The sequence below is a fragment of the Miscanthus floridulus genome, chromosome 4, assembly GCF_019320115.1.
Source record: "Miscanthus floridulus cultivar M001 chromosome 4, ASM1932011v1, whole genome shotgun sequence".
NCBI lineage: Eukaryota > Viridiplantae > Streptophyta > Magnoliopsida > Poales > Poaceae > Miscanthus > Miscanthus floridulus.
In genome coordinates, this window is record NC_089583.1 from 60,371,303 (window position 1) to 60,380,150 (window position 8,848).

Sequence of the window (8,848 nt, forward strand, 5' to 3'; positions counted from 1 at the left end):
TTCTTCTCCTTTTTCACTTTCAGTTCTTACTACGGTGCTAAACCGCAGACAAGCCATACCGGATAGCTCGGCGATTCATGAATTAATGTGCCTAGCTGGGTGCCCCGAAGACACACGCCTCGCTTGTACCCTAGGCACAAGCAGGACTAACCCGCCACTCTCCTATCCCGGGTGTCCAGGTCCCCGTCCAAACTTGGACTCTAAGCCCCCACCCCTGAGTCCCAGACTCAGTGTGGTGCAAGGACCTCCACCACCTCCTCTTCCCATCAGTCGGTCCAGAAAGAGCTGGATCCGTGACAAGAGAGCAGCAAGTCTTCCCTGCGCTCATACCCAAGTATGTGCTCAGGACAACAATCTGTGACTTGCCTAGAGTCATATGCAACAACCGATCCTTAATCAATACAGATAGGGAAAAAGTATAACCGGGCTATGCCCTGTTGGCCACATGACATAACCCCTCACACCCACCAGTACCAAATCCATATCCCTGTCCGGTCACCATTTTCCTTTCCATTATTTCATCATGAGATCATAGTTTAATCACCTATTTATGAGTAATGGCTGGTTACTCACGCTACCGATATCCTAAGTATAGCAACAACTCGACCTGTACTAATAGGACTCATGGGTGGATATACTTATGCATGTAGTTTCTATAAATTGCCTGTAACATAAATGCATACTGAAACGATCTCGATTTTCCTCGAAGGGAAAATCCACAGATACGATTTATAATGTAGTAGATCACGAAAGCAATCCATCTCATTATCAATTATCAGCTGATATCATAGTCATACATCGCAGATTTACAAGTTTACACAAGCTATACAACACTGGTTAGCACACCCATTACATCGATTAATCTAGAGAAAACGCACACACATCTTCATCAGAGTCGTTGTAGCGCATCAGCGGGTGAAGGCTCCTCCTTTATGGCAGTCATCAGAGTTGGCGTAGAATGTCAGCGGGCGTAGACTCCATCTTCTCAACCACACTTGAGCGTAGGCACGAGACCATCTACTCCTATTCCAAGTCCTCGTGGTCTTAGTAGATTTCGTCCAAACCTGTCCAAAATCTATCAGTACGATTTGTACTGGCCACTGTCTCCCACCCTATGCTTTTGCGTATGCTTTGTGGTAAGTGGAATGCAAGGGTAGATGAAAAAGCCTATATATGGCTGTAGGTTTCCCAATGCATGTTCAACAAGGTTTTATAATAATAGTTCATCAAGTTTTAACCCATCTCATCCACACGTTCACCCATCCCATCACACACATCTCACCACACTCTCACTCTCTAGGCGGCAAGGTCGACTCCCACTCGTACCTTGCCTCAACGGCCAAAGCCGGATCCAACACCAAAACCCAGGGGGAAGGTAGAAAGGACTCCTCTCGCTAGTCAAGTGAAGCGTAGGTCATAGGAATGTCCATATCCGCGGACACGGCTATACGTATAGATTGATCGACTCTGCAGAGCGTGTACACCTGGAAATCCACAAGATCACCATCATCGGCGGTGCCCCGCCTAGGCTGATGCCGACTGCCTCCCAACCGGTACGGTACCACCCTACCACTCAGCCCTGGGCCACCCCGGAGTCCACCGAAACGCTGAGACTGTGAGACGTAGTACCGGGCCCCCAGGGTCACTACGCTGTCTTGGGAGGGTGTGGGCCCCCATGCCCGTACCTCCCTACACTATCACCTTCCAACCTAGTAGTAGTGGCACCGCCCTAGTCAGTCGGGTAATCGTCTCCCGCCCATCAGGAGCGAGTGGTGTGCACGAAGGGTCCTATGATTCCGGTTCTCAAGACATACCAGTCCTTAGGGGGACCGGACAGGATATCTTCTCAAGGGGATAACCAACACCCCGTGCCTCGACGGCACCTCCACCGGGGATAACCAACACCCCGTCTGCTCTCACATGCACCCGCCACAGGTACCTCCCACGAGGGATGCCCAGGTCGCACCCCACCGGCATGACTTGCCCCAAAGACTCGTCGTAGGATCCTATCCGATAGACTCAACCCTCACCACACACCCAAGATGCACGCCAAGATCTCCCCAAGTTCATTATCCAGTTTTACCAAGTTATCGGCACCACGTGCCTTATCCACTCATGTTATCCCTTCACCAAGCATCACATCACAGGTATAATGCGTAGTGAAAGTAAAGCAGTAAGTAGAATGCGAGCATCTAGCCTAACAGCGGGTGTGCAGGGGAATAGGTTGCGACAAGGTAATGGCTCACAAGCAATCTACCATGCAACCTATCATAGTTCATTTGCATGAAAGTAAAGCACTAGCATCTACATTGTAGCATGTCTAATAGGTTCTATGAGGTTGGGTGGGACGTGGGACACCTGTTAAAGGTCTTTTCTGAGATCCTCGGTGCACTTGTAGTCATACTCCTCCATGGTACTTCCTCCACCCGCATGTCCTTCCTCTAACGGTCCCGATCCGATCATCGCTATACTTGACGCGACTACCTCGAAACAGCGACAAGCGAAAGAGCTATCAGACCACTAAACCTAGAAAGACTGCGGAAAGAGAGGCAACAAGGCGTAGAAGAACTACACCTAGAAGAACACAAAAAGGGGAAATGACTTAGCCCTCTCGGCGGATGTCCGATCCCTGGGCCAAAGAAATGCACGTGGTGATTTGCTAAGCACAAACTTAGGTCTTAGCCTAGCCAGTACTTCCCGGGTCGATCGTGTCGACCGGTACAACTTAAATAGAAATGGCATAGGCCCTAGCTCATTCCAAGCAAACACCACAGCTCGCGGTCTTCGATTCTTGCGCCATGGAGACTGTCGAGAACCAAAAGGACTACGAGTAGGAGAAGTTCCGTTCTCTCTCAATCCGTACACCATTATACTTGACGAGAACTAAGAGAGGGTGGAACGGGGAGAGAAGAGAAGAGAGAGGAGAGGCGGTCTACTTCCAATACACACGCCATGGCAAGAGATGAGGCATTGGAGGGGAGCAACACACAAAGAACACGAGTGTCCAAGTTACTTGTAGGGTACCTAGGACCTAGGTGCACTAAATGCACTAAGACATCTCTAGGGTTCTTAGCGGTGCGGTTGTCACCGCAAGAACCACAGAAATGCTATGGTCCAAATGGGTACAACCATACAAGATCTTAAGCACGAAAGAACCAACCAAAAGAAACAAACACAATATTCACATTCCTTTGATCCACTTGCCATAGCAACGACGAGAATCGAATGAATGAAATCAAAAGGGCAATAAACACCAATCTGGCAAAAGGCTCAATCCACATCTTCACTGGATCGATGGGGATTGAGAACAAGAGAGACAAGAACAGAATCCGCACTCTTTCGACCAACTCATCATGGGACGGACGAAGGTCGGAAGAAGAGACACGGTCCCACGATCCAAACCAACTCATAGGGCACCACAACCGTGCAACTAAACGGCACAAGGCTATTCCCTTGGTTCGCAGCGATGCGGTTGTCACCGCTTAGATACAAAGGAACGCTATGGTCCAGGTGGCACAATCATATGAGATGGCTAGGATAAACATAGGCGAAAAGAGGTAGAGCCCGATGGTCATGGCGAGGCATCTCGCGGCCATGAGCTCACCTACACGAGTTGGCATCCGTCGTTCTACGATCATCGTATCCCTGCTTGTCCACTAGGTTAGGCCACAAAGGGCTCACTGAGTGCGGCTGATATCCGCACCGTTGTGGAGTCCACAATGGCCAAGTCCTGGGGCTGAATCAGGTCACTAATAATTGTAGTACTTCAGAGACAACTAAATTGCGAGGGAGCGACTTACGCTCGGCATCCCGGCCATGGTGGGACGAACCCACGACCGGAATGGTAGAACGAGGTACGTTCCCTCGACCGGCTCGAGGGTACAGTCCTCAGACGAACAAACGCCACACAAACACAAGAACCAACAACACGACGACGATTGATGGAGTAGCACATATCCATAGCGAGAAAGGTAGATAGACAGACCTGCATAAGGGCACGGTGTAGGCATTTATAGATAGATAAAGATCGTGTAGAATAAGTGTATGAACGAGTGTAAGAATGAGCAAGGAAGGGCTTTGTCGGCGTTGGGAATGGCATTCGACTGGGATTCAGCCTTGCGACGAATATGAGGATGGCTAGAGGCTGTTGTAACTTGTCCCAAAGGGCTGCGGCTTCTTGTGGCCAGCTGCGGCCAGCTATGGCCTGCCGGAGCTGGCTACAGCTTGCTGTAGTGGGCCGGACGCGGCCGCGGTTGGCCAAAACATGGCAGCGGCTTGGTCGGAAGACGATGGTTTAGCTCTAGGTGGCTACGGTGGTCGCTCGCACATGCGGCTCAGCTTAGGACTACGCGTGGGCGCGCGAATCGGCGATGGTGGTGTGGTTCCGAGGCTCACGCGACGGCAGTGCAGAGGCACAACCGCACGTCACCACTTGCAAGTGCGCTGCGAGGCTAGCATGCGGTCATGGCCATGGTGACGTGCTTTGTGCAGCATGGGTGTTTAGGTGATGGCTTTAGCCACGTCATGGTCATGCCATGGTGGCCGCGCATGCAGGCGCCCGAGGCCTGCATGTGCTGTGTTTCATTGGGCTACGATGGGGCGTGGAGACGATAAATGCTCGGCGTCTGTGTGTCTCAAACTGTGACCGATGTGAGGTTAAGATTGGACCGGAGGGTGGTGCTTCTACACCGGGAAGATGGAAGCTTGGCCATGGGAAGGGATTAAACATACGTCGCGTCCGCGGCACGCGTCTCGTGCGCGAGCGGCTTCGGCTGCGAGGTCTCAGTGAGGTCATAGCAAGGCAAGTCAGGGAGGCTCACCGTGGTGCTGATGGAGACAGGATAGCGGTGCAGGCGGGTCGAGGCCGTGGTGAGGTGTCACAGTGCTGTGCCGAGCGGCAGCGCTGATGTTGCCGAGGTCGTGGCCTGCGGTGAGATGCAGCAAGCTGAAACGGCTCGTGCAGATGCCGCGGTGCTGAGCCAGGCGTCGCGGTTCATGCTTCGGGTGTCGTTGGCGGTCGCGCGGACGGGGGAACAGCATCGCAGTGGTGAGGTCGCCGCGGCAGCGCGCGCGATGGGGTCACCGCTGCGTCGAGGCAGAAGACGATCCTCGAGCAGACGGTGGCTCAGTCGCGGCGTCGAGGCGAGGCCGTGACGCGTGGGCTCTGGACGACGTGGACGCGGACCAGATGGAGCGAGGCAACGCCGAGGGGCTTGAGGTCTCGGAGGAAGCTAGGGGCGAGGTGGATGGAGTCACGGTTGCGGCATCCGCAGCTCCGCGTCACGGCAGTTCAAGACCCACGCGTCCATGAAGTGCAGGTTCGTGCAATGGGTGTGGCAAGGCACTATGTGCTAGTGCATGTGCGTGTATGTGCTGCTACAAGCTGCACGACGGCGGAACAAGTAGGAACAACGACCAAGGGCTAAGCATGGGGCTCGACAGATGTGTGCGAGCTATGACATCGACAATGGATGGCTCGCCACATGCCGTGCCGGTGGTGACAAGGCCGGGCGTGGTCCTAGCTGTGTGGCAACAAGGGCTGTGAACATCAAGGGGGCCAGTGGGCTATGGCGGTGTCTAGAGAGTGCCATTGCGTGGAGGCAGCAGGTGGGCATCCAGGGAAAGGAGCGAGGTTTTGGCTAGCAAGGCAAGGGGCTCAGGTCCGTGCAAAACAGTGCGTCGTCCAGGGATGCTCCTGGGTCAAGTCGGCGCGAGGGCAGTGCCGGCGTCGAAGGCCGGGACAGGCAGGCAACGAAGGCATAAACAAAGGTGGGGGTTTGGGGGTCGAGTGCTCACCGTCGGGCTTGGCGCCGGGCGTCCGCGTGGTGTAGGCAGGTCATGCGGTGGTGGCCGGGTGCAGGGGAAGTAGACGGTCGGCATCCCATGTAGCGGGGCGCTGCAGTCCGGCAGTCTGGACACGGCGGGGTGTGCCACGGCTGCGTGATGACGAGGACGTGGATCGGGTAGGGCTCATCGCGGACGGCACAGCAAGGTCACAACTTCCTGGTGGTCAGGTAGCCGGTGGTGTAGTCGCGGATGGCTCGGCGGCGGCGCAAAGGAGGCTCGGTCGCTGCTCAGGTCACGCTGGTGGAGCACCAGCTCGGCGAGCCATGAAGGGCGACGTCGCGGCGTTCCAAAGCCGATGGCTGGAGGCAGAGTGGGCCGGTGCGGTGCGACGACGGCCAGGCTTGAGGCAGATGACGACGGTGTCGACGGCGTGGTCGTCGACATGCTCGTGGCGCAGGTGGGGAAGGAGCAGGGGATTGCGATTGGCGTCGCCATGGCCAGGAGCTCCGGCGAGGCAGGGACGGGCTCCTGCCGGTGGCTTGGTCGTGACACGGAGCAGGGAGGCGGTGCTGCCGTTGTGCGCCTCTAGCGTGGCGAGGCTTGGGGCGAGGCCGTGGTGAAGGAGGGTGTAGCGAAGACGGCGGCGGCTGGGAGGAGCTCCAGAGCGAGGCGGCGTCGGGAGTATTTATAGCGCGCCATCTAGGGCTTCCAGAGGATGGACGGCTGGTGCCTCGACATCCGTACCAGTGGCCACACGGCAGTTCATCCGATCATGGAGGGAGAAGCGGGGTAGCTGGGTGCTGACGTCGAGGTGGGGCATGGAATCGAGGCGCGCGCGCTCTACCTTCGGGGGCGGCGGCGGCACCTGGGAAACTCGTGGGCATGACCTAGGGTTCAGGAAGGTGCTGCGCACGATGGACGGTGATCCTCGGCGTCCGCGCGGTTGGGCAGCACGTGGCCTTCATCCAAGGCGCGGAGCGGCGGCGCCTGGTGCGCGTGCCTTGCTCTGCCACTCGTGCTGGGCTGGGCCGAAGCCTGCCGAGGAGGAAGGCGGCTTGGGCAGGCTGGGCGCTCGGCTGAAACTGGGCTTCGGTACAGCTGCTGCTTCTATACGTACATGCATCTCATAACCAAGGAGCGAGCACAGGACCATGCACAGGCGCATGCCAGCTTGCTGCTTGCGGTTGGGTCTGGCCAAGCAAGGCAGTGCGTGCTGTTGTGTTCCATTCTTGGAGCATGGCAGACACGGAAGACAGCTGCCTACTCACGTGATTAAAGAACCAAGTACAGTGGCATGCAAGATGGTGCAGATGGTTGGATTAGGATTTAGGAGCATCGCCATGGTGATAAGATGGGCTAGCTGGGATAAAAGTTAAGGATTTTTCCTTTTGGGATTTTGCCAACTTGATACAAGGAAGTAAAAGAGACTTCAATAAAGATCATGTGGATTCCAAAAAGATTGAGAAACTCTAGGAAATTAGGAAGGATCCAAGAGTGTTCAAGATGCATTCGCAAAAGAATGTGATGGATGTTTGCTACGGACTTGTGCTCTCCAGCTCGAACAAGACTCAACCCAAAACCGACTCATGGACACAGGCACTCTCCTACAAACAATTCTATATGAGTGCAACAATTTATTTATAAATTGTTCTTAGTTGACTTAGGTTCGACCTAGCATCTACATGATTCACACATTGCAAGAAATTTTTTTAAAAAGTTCGTATTTTTGGCTTCTCCAAAAACCCGGGTTGTTACACATACCATATATATATATTCAGTGATCATTTAAAAATAGGGGTTATGCACCGGGGCTTGCCTTGGGCAGGTGCCTAGGTCAGCAAGGTCAGTACCAACAGGTTCCTGGGCTTCCTCCTATACGAAGATCTCCTCGCATTCCTCGATAACCTCATCATATTCCGGCTCGCCGACGGGCACGAAATCTACCAGTTCGTGATCTACATGAAATGATGATGCAATGATTAACACTATGACAACAACAACTCTAAATTTAAAAGTACATCTATTAAGCTACTAAGTGAGATCTACCCACTAAAGGCTAAGCTATGTATTGTCACCACCAACAAGTATTAAACATGGCATACATTCTTATAGCAATTACCAATGTTCTTACTCCGAACGCTAATTTACACTATATGCGATAAAGCAAAGGTAATAGCCACTCTATCTAACAACTCATTCTAAGGCTACAAAATTTATAGCAAGCACATAATATCCTAGTGAACATATTGTAAAATTTCTAAAGCTAAAACTATTACCGATTTGCCACAAGAATTCCTACAAACATTAATCTACATAATGCTAAGTTTTTCTAATTAGAACTTATGAGCCTATCAACATAACAGCTAACTGTAAACTAACTACACTAACAGATTGACAGCACTTTCGTGAACCTAACAAAATTTGTCTCACTATTTTTGGCCAACCACGCAATTTACTATGATTTATCGAAGTGGAATTCATAACAAAATAAATAAGCATTTCTATTCTCTGGAAAAATAAGCAAACCGAATTCTCCACTTCAGCCCACATCGCGCGGCTCGGCCCGCAATGATGTGCCACGTGCGCCAGTGCAGCGCGGCCCACGCATGCACGCGCGGCCCAGCCGGCCAATGGCCTGCGATGGGGGAAAGGCCTGCGCGCACTGACGGTTTTGCGGAAACTGCCCCCAAACTACTTGACATTTACCATGAGCGCTAAGACACTATTTACCCAGTCTATGATTTTACGGTTATGTCCTCCCCTTCCTCCTTTACCACGATGGTGTCCCTCAGCACCAGTGCGCGCACCGGCGCAACGGCGCGGGCACTGAGCTACCACGCCGGCGACACCTGAGTCCCCAAGACCTAACTAAGGGGCTGATGAGTACCTCCTTGGCAGCACACGGTGTCTGGAAGTGGTTCGGCGAGTAGGGGCGTCATCCTAGATTCCCTCCCCTGGCGGTGAGCCCGGACCTGCAATGGCGGAAGCGTTCCCGTAAGCCACAACGACTACGAAGCAAACCAAACAGCTAATGAGCTCGAGTAACCACCCACGAAGACCC